The sequence below is a fragment of the Colias croceus genome, chromosome 12 (genome assembly GCF_905220415.1).
Source record: "Colias croceus chromosome 12, ilColCroc2.1".
Taxonomy (NCBI): Eukaryota; Metazoa; Arthropoda; class Insecta; order Lepidoptera; family Pieridae; genus Colias; species Colias croceus.
The window spans coordinates 7,794,499-7,812,623 of NC_059548.1; the positions used below are offsets into that span (position 1 = coordinate 7,794,499).

The window sequence follows — 18,125 nt, forward strand, 5'->3', positions numbered from 1 at the left end:
TACGATGTGTAGTCAAAATTAGGATGGAAGAAATCATTATATTTAATTTTAAGAGACATAACGCACATTTACTGCCACCAGCCACGAAAATATAATTTATTCAGACTCTTTACTTCATTCGGGTCACTTTAAGCCACGGCGAGGTCTTTTGAGTTATTTATTATACGTTTTTAACTCATACGAGTTACGACACACCTAAAGACAATTTCAAGTTAGCATTTATTTGACTTTTATGGAATAATAGGCATTTAGTGATCAGTGATTTTTAATAAATGGTTAAGAGAATAAAAGAAAAAGAAACCAACAAAATTATGACAAATTTTGGCGGAGCATGCTACTTCAGAAACGAAATGATAACCAATGAACATTGACAGTAGATATGTCTTCAAAAGCATCGTTGTCCAATTTAGTCGATAGAATATAATAATATTTGGGATTCATTTTATGTTCACACAAAACTGTGTTATGAGGTAACGCAAACATTACACTTGGAGCTCCTCACAAGTCGTGTTGGTGTCGGATTTTATACCACAAAATTTTACTAAGTATATCAAGAAAATTGGATATTGATATGACTCAATTTTTTGTGACTTTTAATGTAGAGTAGGTATTTAGTACATACAGCTTGCTCGTATAACATACATTAAAAAAGGAAGTGTTTAATAATATAACGGTGTATTGAGTATTCGGAGGAGCTTTCTAGAGGCCAAACAAGGCTTACAACATAGCATCGTTGCAGCGGGTCGCGGTTCCCAACTCACTTTCACTGAATATGTAGACAACAATCTTGAAATTGTATTTTATTTGCCGTTCATGCGGTGGAAATATTTTTATTCCTTTATTCAGTTTTGTACAACAAAATAAAGGCTTTTTAACAACGAAATAGAGTGTTAGGAGTACGGTTGCAAATATAGGCAATAATCCTTGCGTTGCTTTAGCAAGTAATAATGTAGCTTTCAAATTTCTTAAAGTGATTGGAATCCAATTATCAGGATTTGGCAATTATCGTCCACGAAATAATTTAAGACATTTAACTATGTTCTGTAGCAAAACGAACATCGATTTATATTCCTAGAAAAATACATCCTACACAGCAGCTAACTACATTACAAATGTCAGATTCACATATACAAACATCCGGCCATTTGCTTCGTCAACAACCGCTAATCTATGAACGTGCCGTGCCTAGTTTGCTCGTGATATAAATCGCTTTACTAATATTTTTACAAACTGTGCTCTCTAATCAGAACAACAAAGAACCCCTTCATGTAGGTACGCCCGTAAATCAATGTTGTGAATAAAACAGTCGTAAACCATTACCCGATATGCCCGTAAAGTTAAATCGTTTAAGATGTTTGAATATTTCATGTTCAAAGGCACGTCCGCGTACAGGTCAAGTGTATGTGTCAAATAATAAATAACAAAAACTTATCGGTCTCCTTCGTCGCTTCCGTTGTTATCAGGGTTGTTATAAGGTAAGGCGTGTTGTTGTTACTGTTGCAAATTGCTTTTCAATTGACGGAATTAACTTTATTGTATTTTAAACTTGATATTAATTGATATTGCTTATGATAAAACATTCTACACAAACAAAGAGTCATAGATCCTCTATTGAACTATTGTAAATGCGAAGGCTGATTATTATTAGAGCGAATGGAGTAAAAGCCATGTGCCTACCTATAAAATAATAATTATATTGTGTTTGCATTAGCTTATATTTATTTTTTGTGTTTGTATCATAGGTATCTATTTAATGTTTTGTCGTTGATAGTCAATGTTTTTTGTGTACGACGAAAGTGTGATTAAACAAAGTTTACGTAATCTGTGGCCTTGTGGAATGACTTACCATATAAAATTGCCTTCACATAATATAAATCATCACGTAATAATTTAATTAAGATAAGCTTGGAAACTTTCTCATAGCGATAAGTCTCCAGGATCATAATAATTTACTTGTATTATGAAATTCAAGGTTTCTCTACATTTTTTGTAGAGCGTTGAACGGAGTCAGATTTTTTATTAAAATACAAGCTAAAATACAAGCAAAATACAATAACAGCTCTACATATTTAAGATGATAACAATTTAAATGGTGAAGAATGGCTATTGTTCACTGAATATGTATTAATAATTTATTTTTGTGAAATATAACAGACGTAGGTACATAAAAACAAACGACTCTATCAAAATGTTGCGTTGTTATTTAGACTTTAACAGGTTTTATGATGATTATTTACGAAGTTGTAAAAAAATCTAGTGCCGTTAATTAAACTGTCCAACGAGAGTGGTTTTTAGCTATTTTATAAATTTTTTGACTACGATTGCAATGCACATAGTGGCGTAGTAATAATAACTTAATTGCCACGTGTAGTTGCAATCATTGTTACTTATTCAATTATTGTTTTGGACATTTAAGATAAGAGTACCACTATCTCAGTAGAGTCAAATACTCATGACGTGATGCTTGATGACCATGAACGATCCAAACATTTGGCGGTCGATAAAATTTATCTATAAATATGTTGAACAACATTTCTTGGTTTAAATATAAGATACAATTCATCTCAACATAGCAACATACAAAAAAACAGAAAATTAAAAAAAAAACTTGAAGTCAACATACTTGACTGTAAACTTCCTTGAGCCCGCTCGTGGTGAAATCCCAAATTGGAACACGTTCACGATGAAATAGTACGTTCCTATCAAAAGCACAAACACTGCTACTGACACAGAATATTACCCAACACAAGAACACGAAATAGGTGGAGCGCCGTACGTTTTAACACACTTTGTATGAAAGCTAAACTGTTTTGAATTCACAAAAGAATAAAAAAGCAATTTAAAACTGGTTTTCACTCGAGAAGCTGGGGTTTGAATAAAACAAATATAATACAAAAATAAAACGGAGAACGCGCGAGAACACTTGTTTCCGTCTGCGTTGCGCATTACTGACTGAGACGAGTCGCGAATGGCGAACCACGAATCAATGTTAGGTATTATAGCTCAAGTGTGCGCCGCGTGTTGTGTGTACGATGAACGCACACAAACACGGTCACAGGGGCAGATCGAGGGACAGCTTTGTCTGCCCGGAGAGACTACCTTCTGTACAGACACGATACCTGTTCGGCCATTAACACTGATTCTGACCTTTGCTAAATTTTTTATCTTGCTTGTTATCTATAATTCATATCTCGCTTAAAGGATTAATGCAATGGAACAAAACAACTTAGATCATTTATATTATTATAAACAAGAAAAGAGAAAAAAAAATACAAAAAATGTTTACCAGCAAAACAAAAAGGGATGGCAGTTGTTGACACTATTACAGGCCAGGAATTAGTATACACATGAATAATTTATGATGATAACATCGACTTTGTTTCAAGTTTTGTTTGAAAACCAGTTCAATTCAGATAGAACCTACTAAAGAGATCATGTAATAAGTGACCGTCATTAAAGTCAATTGATCAAATGTTATCGCATCATCTACATTCATTGTTTGGGTCAAGAGCTACCTTCAAATAATCTGTAACTAATTGAAAATTAAGCGCATATCGTTTTTACATTATTTGAAAAATTCAGCTATAGAAATATCTGTGAATATACGTATTTCTATGTGTGTCTTACTCTCATTTCTGAAATTGTTTATGCTATTTTAACATGCTATTTTCCTCGTGTAAATTTAAAATAATTTATATTAAAGGCAATTCTCAGATGCCAAGTGCATAAAATTTAAGTACTTATGTAGTTCTTCATTATTTTCTTCTAGAATTGATTATATAAAGAGTAAGGTATAAAATATAAATAAAAAATAATAAATATAAGACAGTGGAACCCATTTTGAAACTGTAAAAAATAATAAACGTACGACAAATAAAAAAAAAATCTAAACTAAAGTTCCGAGAGGTTGTCCGAGACAAAAAACAATCGCGACAACCCAACGTAACTCAAAGAAGTCGCCTACAAATCCAAAAATTCACACACAAAATTAAAAAAAAATGTAGAGCGTATGAACGAATGAATTTACCTCTTCAATACGTTCGATGAGTGTAGTCGCCGTATATGCGATGTCAGCGTGCGTATCTGTAGGCAGCGACGTGCGACGCGCACCTGAGAGCAACATGGTTTAACTTTAAATCAGTACGGAGATCCGCTGCCCGTCTCCACGGACCACCGCTGATACACTGATAACGTTCCAGATAGCGTACTGGTGCTCTTTGTGCTTTATCGTTGGCCAAAACGTCAACAATGTACAATACCTATGTACATATTTTTTTTATTAATTTGATTGATTGCATTGTCAAATGCTTGCTGGCAAATTTTATGGATTAGCCGTGGAAATTTGTTGTTATCGAAATAATACATTTTCGCAAAATTTTATGTTCATATAAATTATTTATGGAAATGTGTTAAAGAGGATGGGGATTCAGACGCTCTGAAAAATTCTATTAACAAGCTCTCCTTGAAAATAGAGTAAAAGGTAGAAGAGACTCTATCCTTGTGCTCTAGGAGTTATAAGTGTTCTTATTTATTTTCTTTGTCCATTTAAAAACGAATGTTTATTCTATTTATCGCAAAATACACTTGTTATTTTCTATGTAAATGAAAAGATAATAAATTTATTTAGTGTTCGAATTAATATTATCTTACTTAAGTATATATGTCGTGGTCATATCGTAGATTTGATCATTTCATGATATGAGTGGCCATTTCACGAAATGGTTGCATATCGTGAAATGGCCAACATAGTTTGATCAGATCGTTAAATCGTCAACGTTTCACGATTTGGTCATCCACATTTGGCCAGATCGTATAAAATATAAAGAGTCCATAAAATATTAAAAAATTTCAGAATAACTATATTCTAAAAACTTGTTTAATGTCATTTAAGTTAGTGCCGCGGCAGCGGCCGGCGAATGCCAGAAGCGAATCGTTTTTGCAATAGAAAACAATTAGGTTAGGTTAGGTTACACTTTGATAAACAACGCACGAGCCGAGCGAGCATAGCGAGCGTGCCGCGGCAGCGGCCGGCGAGTGCCAGAAGCGGATCGCTTTTTAAAAAACAAACAATTATAATAATATAGTAGTAGTTTCTTAAATTATTTTATTTAAGTCGCATTTTTTCTTAAATACATATAAGATATCCACATTTTCCATAGTACTCGTACCTCTTCGTCGTAAATTCTTTGCTATGACTTTCTTCATAATATTGTTATTAAACGAATTATGAAGTTTTTAACTGCGAATAATTTAATTTTCGCCAGAGGCCGCCATCTTATCACATAAACACAGAGCTTGCAGCGCCTCTACCAACGATTAATGTAACTATTTTACGATATGATCAAATAATTTTGGTCATTTCATGAAAAAACCGTGCGTTAATTGGCCATATCGTGAAACGATTTCTTATCATTGATCTGCCCAAACCACATCATGATGTGGCCAAACTAAATTGGCCATTTCACGATATGCGACCATTTTGTGAAATGGCCACTCATATCATGAAATGATCAAATCTACGATATGACCACGACATATATATAGCTTATACAAAGACAAACAATGTGATTAACATTGCAAAGGGATAAGTAAATTTCCGTTAATAATAACGTTAAAATAGATAATACGTAAGACTCTTTCTCACTTTCTCATTTCTTACCATGAAATATTACACATTACGCGTCTTATTTTAATAAATTACAATTTAATTTGGATATAATCGATTTTTTAATATTTTATTAATATTAAAGAAGAAGATGATTAAAAAACATTTGGTCTTGATGTTACATCTTTTGCCGTTCATATGCTTTTACTTTAGCAGTTACATTTATCATATCCCTACACTCATAATTAGTACCTATACATAATCATTCTGATATAAATTCTAAAGATAATTGACCTTAACCTTAACTTAAGCAAGGTATATTGAATCGCGTGCCATTCAATATCAATGTACCGAAATATCTTATCGATCAACAACATCCTCCACCTTTTAGGCTTTGACAGATATTGAATATCAGGATTAAAATTATATTTTTAGTTGAAATGTTTAACTAGAAGAAACCCATTTCATTCTAATATCCTATAAAAGTGTGCTCAAAAGATTTGTAAAGGTAAGATTTGTGTAGGTTACTCGTCTTCGTACCTTTTTACTTTATCAGTCAGTATGAAAATTGGAGGGATATAGGTACCCTTCAATGTATGTTTTGTTTTCAATCATCATAATATATAAAAATCTCGTGTCACAATGTTTGTCCTCAATGGACTCCTAAACCACTTAACCGATTATAATAAAATTCGCACACCATGTGCAGTTCGATCCAACTTGAGAGATAGGATAGTTTAAATCTCAAATCGTTTTAGAGAAAGCGGGCGAAGCCGCGGGCGGTGAGCTAGTGTAACTATATATATTAATTCATGATGTTTCTCGTATATAATCAAGCTCTAGTTGCCTACTCAACTCAATGATTATTATGATAGCAAAATACATATTTTTATTCGCATAATATAAAAAACAAATTTATTAACTTCAGTGGGTAGCTAAATTATTATTCGAGGGGCATATAAATCGAACATCTTATAAGGTTACCTACAATTTCCACAGAACTCGAACAAAAGGTTATCCTTACTTATGATCTATATCGCACTTTAACACGGAATTTCTATAGAAGCATTTGGGCAACGACCAAAAATATTTTGAATTTGAATGAACATGCTCGCCATATTTCCAGTTTACACGCGCATATTGAAACTAATATAATATAATTCCTTAAATAAAATTCTACGAATGTGGATACGATGTATTCTGGATGGATTCCTAAATAAATAGAAAAAGACTAATTATAATCTACACTTATCTCAAGGTTAGCTTTCAAAGTAAACACATCTGTGAAATTGAACGATCAGAAATATGATTTTCATGGTCACGATCGAAATTATTTAGAACCTATCAAAATATCCTTAATTTTATTTACTTTAGACACCAAAATAGAAGCACCAAAGTAGGTACATATCTGAAATCACTTATTCAGTGTTCATTTAATTTATGAAGAGTTGCCAATAATAAATATAGATTATTAAAGATAGACAGTATACTTACAATAGATACTATTAATATGCAACAATTAATACAATAGTACATGTTCTCAGACGTCAAAGCGCAATAAAAAAAAAATAAAAAGAAATACACATTTCAAACAGGAAAATTGAATTGATCTATAATTGAACTCATTTACAGTGGTCCATTGAACATCAATTCTATTTTGGAACTTTTTCGCAGAAATCCGTCTATCGACACAGGGGTTGTTCGAATTCCATTATTGGAAGCTTTCGCCTACATCCTACGGCACTTTACAATAACCCCCAGCTCTGAACGCCTACGAATGCACCCACACATTTTCGTTTACCTATTCAACATTTTGTATGTCTATTTATCATAAGATGATTTTACTATAATGACTTAGCACCAGAAGTCGAATAAGGAAATAAGGAAAACCAATAGGGTATAAACGTATTGAGAATATTAATGACATCCCGTTGCTCCCAGCTAGGTTTCAAGGAGAGGATCTCAGATTGCCGCATTGCGTAATACAATTTTCTCTTGGTATACCATTTAAAAGGTCAAACTAATAAGCCTTTAATAGTTACGCCTGGAACATATTATATAAACATTAGGCTCTATTTCATTCTACTGTTCAAGAGTTCTAGTTAGATCTGTGGAGATTTGAAAATATGAATTCGTTAGCCTGAAGAAATCACAAGACATATAACAGAGGTGGTGTGACTATTATTTGATTTACTAAATATTTGACACGTACCAGATTTGATTCAGCAAGGAGTGAAAATTTGATGAACAAATATTTTTTCGCTGAGGCCTGAGCCTGACTTGCCATTAAATGTATTATATTTAAAGTAATAATATAAAAATATGGCGTAGGTAGGTAGTTGAGTTTTTTTTGGAACGAAACAATTTGAGTTCGATCGTGAATATAACACAACTATTTCAGCAGAACATTGTTAGATGGCTCTATTATAAAATGCAACAAAAAAGTAGAGCAACTTCAGCATCGTCTCCTCAATATAATATTTAAATAGAGTTTAAAGGTCCCGTAGAATTCCCATGGCATCAAACTGCCGTGAACTTTATCGTGCAAGTTTCGTAATCGTCCAAATCTATGATAACTTCAAGCATTTAACAAATAATATAAACTTTCAATGTCAAGTATATAAAGCCTCGGCCTTGCTAGTAGTCGTAGGGCGTGACATGAATGACGTCACAGTTCGGTTCAGTCCTGCGCCCTCGCTCTTGCCCTCTCACTGAGCGTCTCAAATCGCAATGGATGAAACCCTGTTGTTTATGATTCGCATTCAATTTGCCATTTTACTAAAGCTTTCAATCGAAGACCTCGATTGTCGATGAGATACTTGAGTGATGGTATATTTGTCTTTATTTCCTGGATTTTTGTGAAAATCATTTAATGAAAGAAAAGAAGAAAAAAAGAAAGAAAATTCATTTAATTCTATAATAATATTTTATTTCCTGCTTTTTAATATCATCTAGTTTGCTCTCAATTATTACTCCTCTTCACGTTTTGATTAGCGTTGAAAATGTAAAAAAAACATTTAACATCAAAATGCGAAAAATGGATTGGGTATTCATCGAAAATTCTCAAAACAAATCCTATAAAATATTAATATAAACGATGGATGATGTTGAATGTTATATCGACACCCCAACGGATGTCTTCAAAACATTATATTATGTGGAAAGAAAGCAGACACTTTTACGATTATGACCCAATTTTACATGTTTTATGTGTTCTTGTAGGAATTAATCAATTTCACATTAAATTGATTGGATGTTACGGATGTTACTGGTGTTATTATGTTTCTTATTAAAACGCACAAAAGAACCAAACTTCATAAACAGGTGTTTTCAAATAAATATTGGTTTTAGAGATAATAAATAAATCATATTTTAGAACATTTTTCATGTCGGTAGACTGATAGGAAATGGGATGATAAGCAGCAAAACAATCAACGAATACTTTATTTTTATTTGATAAATCAAATTGTCTATCCGGGCGAAATATTTCAAATTCAATTTATTAAACTTTTTATACATTTAGACTGTATCCACTTTCGATAAAATCAATGATTTTAAAAAATTTCAGATATGATTGAGTGATGAATCTGGGAAATACGAGATTTGTCTTGATAAGAGCTACGTCTTTGGTAAGGTTACGTTTGATACTGAATCACAATCACAATAGACCTGGGGTATTCCGACAATCGTTTTTCAGGGCAGTGTCGGAGTATCGATATTTGGCGGATAATTAAGGTCCCTTGTCAATGGGATTTTAATCGTAGTTAAGTCGATTGTTACTCTGTATGTGATACGTTAAATTTTTCCTGTACGTGTAAGTTCATACAAACTTAATCACCTACTACATAGTTTCGTCTTCGATTACATCATTTTAACCCAAATAATTAGCAACCACTATCGCGTAATAATTACCAGCATGCCATCGAACTTTGACTTTCTGTTCGCAAACCCGACATTCCATAGTCATCTATGTCGATCTGCTGGCAATATTCCAAAGAAATGTAATAAATAGCCGCCATGGGCGCCAGATACTTGATATAACAGTAAGCGATCATGACGGAAATAGTGCAATTGCCGTAAAATCATTGCATCTGTTTAAAAACTTATAATAAATTTATGGAACACGTTTATTAGAGAGACACATTCCGGTGTGTTTAAATTTGATATTTTTCGATGAGTGTGCCAAAGGAAAATTATGAATCTTCATTTAAATTACTTACGTAGGTAATTTAATTTAAATGTGACTTTGTTACATCAAACACACGCGGGACTAAAGGCTAATTTTATAATTTCCAAGTAACATCCTAAACATAAAAATAAAGTCCACTGAGCACCACATTAAATATATTAATTATTTAGTAAATTTTGTGCTACGCACTGATAATTTTTCTGGGAAGCCTCTTTGTCGTTATTTGTTTCGGAAGTATGTCAACGCAGAAGCCAAATCAATTATAGTACATACTTAAATGAAAAGAGAGCATTGCATTTGTAGTACCCCATAAGCATACACTTTTCATTATTCTATCCCGAAAAAGTGGCATTTAATAAATAAAATTTTGTATTAATGTATGGCTATGAAAACACCGATTTTCACCGAGACCAGCTTTTATAAATATAATTTTGTTACTCTCCAGGCAACGCGGGATACCTTATTGTTTTTCTCTGAGGACTACATCCATACTAATACTAATTATACTAATACTAATAATATTATAAATGCGAAAGTAACTCTGTCTGTCTGTCTGTTACTCAATCACGCCTTAACTACTGAACCAATTTGCATGAAATTTGCTATAGAGATACTTTGATACCCGAGAAAGGACATAGGATAGGTTTTATCCCGGAAATCCCACGGGAACGGGAACTATGCGGGTTTGTCTTTGACTGCGCGGGCAATGCCGCGGGTGGAAAGCTAGTAGTTTTATAACTGCGTGACTGTGCAAGCCTTAGTAGGTATTATATGCAACATTTTAGTAATACTCCATCAATTAGTTTTCCAAATCTCTAGTAATTAAGGGATAAATATAGTGACAACATAAGACATTTGCCGAGATCCTCGTGATCAGAATTTGGAGTAAATTATTGATACGTTGAAGTTTGAGTATTTTAATATACTTACGAGTAAATTTCGACAAGCACACACGTGCCAACGTATGTGCATAAAAATAACCAGTATTAATATTATCGAGCGCATGTGACAGTTGTTCTAACTAATACTCACAGGTATCTGAACTAGCATTTCCAGAAATGACTCGAAATCGTAGGCGTTTCTTAATAAGCACGTGATGTTTTACACATAATTTTCTTACAGATACCATTCGAGTATATTTCTATGGTATTTGAGGCTTAATTTAGATTGAAACACAAGGATGATGCAATCACTTTTATTCACCGGCAACAAACTGACACATGATCGGTGACATTATTTGTGTCTACCCTCACTAATATGACTAATATACTACAATCCCTCCACCTTTAGTTACAACTTAATGACTAGGTATTACAAAATTTTACGTTTTTTACGTATACGCAAAGGATATCTACGAGGTGTCAACTGATCGTCACTCCGAGGGTCTATAGGGGCGGAAGGAGAACTCACGCCAGTAGCGACAGAACTTCCTTCAGAATCTGAGCCAACTGGTACCGATTCACTCCTCTCCTCCTCTACCTGCTCTTGTTGAGGAGCTGGCGATGACAAGACGTTTGAGTCATGAGGAACCCCCTGCAATTGCGGTGAATCTTGTTCCGTATCCACAGGAACTGAAGATTCAGTCACCCCATTAGTAGTGTAGTCCCCGAAGCAACTCACATCATCAGACACATGTTCATTGTATTTTTTAGAACCCTTATAAATCAAAATTTGATCTATATGTTTGCGAACGTAGACATTTTGTTCCGGTACATAAACCAAATACATCCTTGAGCCAATGTTTTTTTTAATTATACCAAATTTATATGTATGTTTGGTTCCATTTTTATAATAGTGTTTAAACAAAACTTCATCTCCGGATTTAAATATAATTTTACGATGACCCCCATAGGCGTTACTTTGTGAAATCTGTTTAGCATTAACATTATCCATAACAACACTTGACAAAGACTCTGAGGTTGGTGAATTGCCACCAGCCACGGTACTACGTTCACAAAGTAAATCTAAACGGCAACGTAACTTACGGCCAAACATCAACTCTGCGGGAGAGACACCGGTAGTGCAGTGAGCCGAATTTCTATAATTAAATAAATATTCGTATAATTTATCAACCAACATTTTGGAGCTGCCTTCGTTTAAAATCACCTGAATGCTGCGTTTAAATGTTTTCACAGTATTTTCGGCCTGACCGTTAGACGCTGGGTGGTACGGTGCAATCGTTACATGTTTTACTCCATTGCGTTGACAAAAATTTTCAAAATAAGCTGAACAAAAATTAGTTCCATTATCCGTCACTATAACTTTAACTAAACCAAATCTACTAAACATTTCACTGACTCTCAATACCACAGCTTCACTATCTGTCGTTGACATAATAAAACATTCTACCCATTTAGAATATGCATCAACTGCTACTAAAAAATTTTTATTGTTCAACGAAAACATATCTAAATGAATGCGCTCCCAAGGACGCTCGGGGTAGGACCAATGAGCGAGGGGCGCGCGCGGGGGGCTGCTACGAAAAACATTGCAAATACTACATGAACCAATTTTCTGCTCAATATGCTTGTCGATGTTAGGCCACCACATACGAGTGCGCGCTTCATTCTTAGTTTTAACGATTCCAAAATGAGAACTATGCAATTCATTCAATAAACGTTCACGTAAAATGGTAGGAATTACAATTTTATGGCCGCGCATAATGCAACCATCTTCATATGAAAGTTCATTTCTACACATAAAATACGGTTTTAAATCTACATCCGCAAGCTTTTTAGGCCAACCGTGCTTAATGAAATTTATAATTTTAAGGAAAATATTATCATTTTCAGTGGCGCTCTTAATTTCGTTAAAAGATATAGGTTTTAAAAATAAATTCGCAATAAAATTAACGTATGAACACGAGTCGGTTGTATTTAAATCACATTCAGATTCAGACGGAGTTTCTAGAACCGATCGAGACAAAAAATCTGCAACATTGTTATTGCTTTTAATATATTCCATATTAAAATTTGCCTTTAATTAGTAATATCCACCCATAAGAATACATGTTTTTCTCGCACACTTCTAGAAAACTACATCGACATTATTCATAATAATATATAACAATCTCCTCTAAAAAACGAGGTCTATCTAAGTTCCGAGAGTTCTGATGAGACTATTATAATAATAACTTATATGTAGGTGTTTAATTGCGATATCTTGCACAAATAATTACGGGATAACCAAAATACATGTTGGTCTGCTAACAAGCAAACTAAAAGAGTCTTAAATCTTATGACCTACCTACCTAATATTATGTTAACCCAGTTTCAGTGGTTGCGACATTTGAAACCACATTAGCTGAAAATAATGTACCTAAGTCCTGATAAAAATTACACAATTGGTTTTACATTATCATAGTTGGATTATTAAATTGATATGAGATTAAACAAACATTTTTAGGAGAATCTGATACATAAACAGTTATATATTACATCAGTCAGAATCGACATTCGAAATCGAAAATTTAACAATAATTCCAAAAGTTTTCAAACTTCGGTCAAGTGAATGGTTCATTGGGACGACAATAAATCTCATTTTGCAACCTTGTCCGCAGTCCGGAACATTGTTAAAATAGCAATTAAATTATTTTTTTGCTGTATGGTCGTGAAAAAAATTCCAAAAGTTCTGCAAACTTAACACGGAAAATATACCGAACGGTTGTATAAATTTGCAACCTTTTTCGTTGACCGGAACATGTTTATTTATAATTATTTTTAATTCGTGGTCATTTTTTCGAGTAAGATGGTCTCGGAATAATTAAAAATTTTTGGAACTTGGTTGCAAACTTCGAAAACATCTATTCTGGTGCATTTACAAATTTGCAACCTCATTCGGTTTAATAAAAAAAAAATTAAAATTCAATATTAAAAGATGTTACGTACACTGAGATTGGTTGTGTAGCGACACCTCGCTCTGAATCGCGCAAGCGAAATGTTTCGCTACAGAGCTATATATACAACTTTCCGACATCATCCATCGGGGCCTTCACGGCCGGCCAGTCGAGTAGACTGGTCGAGGATCCTCCCTTTTTCGATGGAGGAATTCCACCTTCCTTCCTCCACAGTTGCAAATTTAATACGTGATATGAAATATTATATCGAAAACTTCCCCAAGTTTGCAGAACTTTTGGAATTTTTTTCACGACCATGCAGCAAAAAATAATTTAATTGCAGTTCCAGACTGCGGACAAGGTTGCAAAATGAGATTTATTGTCGTCCCAATGCATTGGGAATGTACTCACTTGACCCAAGTTTGAAAACTTTTGGAATTATTGTGAATTGATTGTCTTGACTGACTGGAGTATATGCAGTAATTAATTTAATTGTGGAAAACAATAGAAAAATGATCCGGGGGCTACCTACCTTTTCTCGAAGCGCTTGGACGTTTTTTTGAACCCTCATAACTTGGGTTTGGATTATGCTAGACCAACAAAATTTTCGGGATATATTGTCAATAGCGGACTTATTGAACATATTAAGTTTAAATTACATTAGCTTTTATACTACAGATTTTATTTATATCTAAAAAACGCTAATTTCGTCACTGACTCACTGATGATCATCAAAATTCTTAAGGTAAAATTCCTAATGTCCTAGAAAGCTGAAATTTTGTATGTAAGCTAGTATTAGCACACAAACAACAAAAAAATTATAAAACTTGTAACTTTCATCCCCCAACCCCTTAAACTAGGGGATGGGAGTTTGTATGAGACCTGTAATTTTAAATTAAATTTTGATGACGCTAGAGGTCTAATCTAATAACCTAAAACTTGGTTTCCCTAGATATATATATGTATAGGTACTCCTTGTTAAAAAAAAATTAAAAATTTAATCGACATATATTGAGACATCTACTTCAGAACAGATCATATAAATATGAATGAATAGAAGTGTTGCGAACGTCTCCTGCCTCTTACGTCCACACAGTAGCTAAAATTAAAAAAATATAAATGTCCTTGACAAGAGAGTGGGCTATAAAAAAGGCGTCTCTGATGTGCAAGAAATACACCCCAAAAAAAGAAGAAAAAAATAAAATAAAAATTTGTTACAAACAACTTACAAAAAGAAATGAAATCCCACCAAAAACATTTTCATGTAAAATGTTGCCAAGACGAGCCCATATGACTCGCACTGTCAAAAAGTTATCAGATCTCATGTAGAGCCAAGCTTCTAACACTACACGCCCTAACTCTACAAGGCCTAACTCTACAAGGCCTAACTTCACAAACTCTACACCTTAGTCAAAATATGTGGCTTGGCCGTTCGTTACTACAAGAACTATTGTATAACACAAAAGTAATGAACAGTGAATTAATTTTTCACCTTACGCCGATGTGAAAGTAGTAGCGAAATGGCCAAGCCACATATTTTGACTAAGGTGTAGAATTTGTGAAGTTAGGCCTTGTAGAGTTAGGGCGTGTAGTGTTAGAAGCTTGGCTCTACATGAGATCTGATAACTTTTTGACAGTGCGAGTCATATGGGCTCGTCTTGGCAACATTTTACATGAAAATGTTTTTGGTGGGATAAATTTTGACTAGGAAAGAAGCTCTGGTAAGAGTCTATTTTAACTAAAGAAAATGAACAATTATGCACCTAAAAGAAATTTTCTCGTTTATCTGAATTAGGCCAAGTGCCCAACACGACTTTTTGATTCCTGCAAATGACACTGAAACAATTTCAATGACAATTGTCCAATCAGGAACACAATGAAGACAAATGATTAGATGCATCATACCGTGACGAAGAGCCAGTTTCCGTGAAATTTTCCTCTTTGTTAATATGACATCACGAGGAAAATTGTAAAAGATTTTTAATTTAAATACAATTTCACCTTGGCTTTTTTTTTGGCTTTAAAATAATAATGCATATATTGGACGTATAGTTAATTTATCAGCCAAACAAAGTTTTATGATTCACACAACTTCCCTGCATCCATAACGGGAGCAGTGGGGCTGCACAATAGCGCTTTTGGCACCACGCCATGCAGCAGGGCACGGGAAATATCACGTTGTTTGTAGTCTTTCCTGTCTAATCTTTCAACACTGCCCAGCCCACAACCCATCAAGAATTTTATTTACAAAATCAAAGTTCAGTAGTTATGTTTATTTTGTTCAAAAATGGAAAAGAACATACTTATTATGTATACGAATAGAATATAAGAGCGGGAATCGCAGCGTATTTCCAAACTATACAAGGCCAACACGCAACGCGACGGTGTGAAACTAATCACGTATAGTTTGGAAATAACTTTTTTGCAAAGTTCTTCCAAACTATACAACAGTAGTACGCAAATACTCGCGTAACTATACTTTGTAGTGAAGTAAGTAAGAATAGCGCTCCAAAACATACAGCGCCAGTACGCATGCGGACTAATAGTGTATGTTTCGGAGTAAGCGCGCCGTCTTTCCGTTGCACGCGTTTATAAATTATTGTATTGCTGTTTTTGAATCTATTATTACAATGCATACACGAATGTTGCGTACTGATCGTGTATAGTCCGCATCGTGGATGCTTGCCTCTTCGTTCCAGACTATACTAAACGGCTTGCTCGCAATTGACAATAGTTACTGCTAAAAAGTAAAATTCTAATTAGTCCAGAAGAAGACGGTTGCGAGACGACGGGGCTCCTTTTTTATGTAGTTAAAAAAACACGAACCTAACCTATAACCCACACCCTTATCTGTTACCTATTTATTTGCCTGCTTACCTAATAATATTTTTATTCCATATTTTACTGAATCAATAATAATCAAGAAGAATAAAAGTAGATAGATATAGCTGTGTACAATTCTTTGAATTCCTATATACATACATATTAATTATTTCGTTTAAGCGTAAGTGGTGTTAGTATATTTAGTTGCATTTTGCGTACTGGTCGTGTATAGTTTGGAACGAAGACGCAAGCATCCGCGTTACAAAGTATACGCGATCAGTACGCAAAATTCGTGTACATATATTGTAATCACAGCCTTAAAAACAGCATTATAATGTATACACGAGCAGTTTCCTATGGTTGCGTTCTGGCTATGTATAGATTGGAAAGACGCGGAATCGCACAGGTCGCTAGCCATTTTCGCTACAAACTTCGATCTTTCAGGATATAAGATAACATGAAGTAAGTAAAAAAAAATACTGAGAGTTATGAGATTATTTTAACGTACGAAATTAACCCGTAATTAATTAAAATTACCCCGTAAATAGAAGCGTGCATTCTAAAATAAATGGAAAGTTCAGTTTATAAAGGGATTTCTTTTGGCAGAAATTGCTTCATACGAACAAAAGTACCTAAAGATATATATTTCTAAGTATGATTAAAATAACTTTGTCTTGAAACCATAGAAACTATAACGCTAAGCAGCTTTCGTAAATGCAAATGCTTAATCAGAATAGCCTGTGAATACAGGATTAAGTGGAATTTATTGTGTGCGTCTGGCTTAAACCAGTACATCATAAATCCTTTGACATCAGTGAATTGAGATAAGTAATCTAAATTACATGCAATGTAACCGGTACGCAGCGCGTGACGAAATGACCGATCAGACTCATGTGATAATGATCTATGATGTAACTTCATCAATGAACTATAGCCCTTTTAAATGCAAATCTACATATGATGTTCACATAACTTTGAATTTGCGTAATACCTGTAGATCTTATATTGAAAATATACATAGGAAAAATTTAATCACTACATAGTATAAAACAAAGTTACTTTCTCTATCCCTATGTAAGGACATAGGGACAGAGAAATAGAACATACATAGGGATGTACCTATGCTTAAATCTTTAAAACTACGCAATGGATTTTTATGCAGTATTTCTTAATAGATAGAGTGATCGTCGAGGAAGGTTTAAGTATATAATTTATTTTGATTTAGACAAAGCGGGCGAAGCCGCGGGTGGAAAGCTAGTATGTTAATAAATTCAAGAACCAAAACAATTAATTTTAAAAGATTCCAGTATTAAGTGTAAGGCAAATTTACAGATCACATTATCTTCATCAAATCTCCAATAGTTACATGAAGGGGAAAACATTGTGAGGAGACCAGCATGAAAAAGAATAATAACTTTAAAACACACCTTTCCCAGTATGGTGGATACTGAACTAATTTATATTTGACAGAATATTGAATTTTTGTTTCTGTTTTGAAAAAACATCTTTTGAACAAAATACATAAAATGTTCTGTTCTACATTATAACAAAGAAAAAACATCAATATACTGGGAACAAAAAAATTGAATTCATGATAACATGAATGTTGTCATATTTTCACCATATCTTCTAGGAATTCATACAAATAAAAGCATTAAGAATATTGTTATATT

At 33.7% G+C, this 18,125-nt stretch overlaps 1 protein-coding gene across 3 annotated transcripts in view; it reads right to left on the bottom strand.

The window, feature by feature from the left end:
- Positions 1–18,125, bottom strand: part of LOC123696344 (inositol hexakisphosphate kinase 1) — a 39,476-nt gene that overhangs the window by 18,124 nt on the left and 3,227 nt on the right. Inside the window, exon 2 of one of the 3 annotated variants that reach the window (XM_045642464.1) lies at positions 4,028–4,110. The exons of 1 other annotated variant lie outside the window; for it this stretch is intronic. The gene's annotated coding sequence lies outside the window, so the exon portion shown is untranslated. Of the gene's footprint in view, positions 1–2,623; positions 2,979–4,027; positions 4,111–18,125 lie in introns of those variants that run through there. One more of the 3 variants, XM_045642462.1, reaches the window with a different exon arrangement.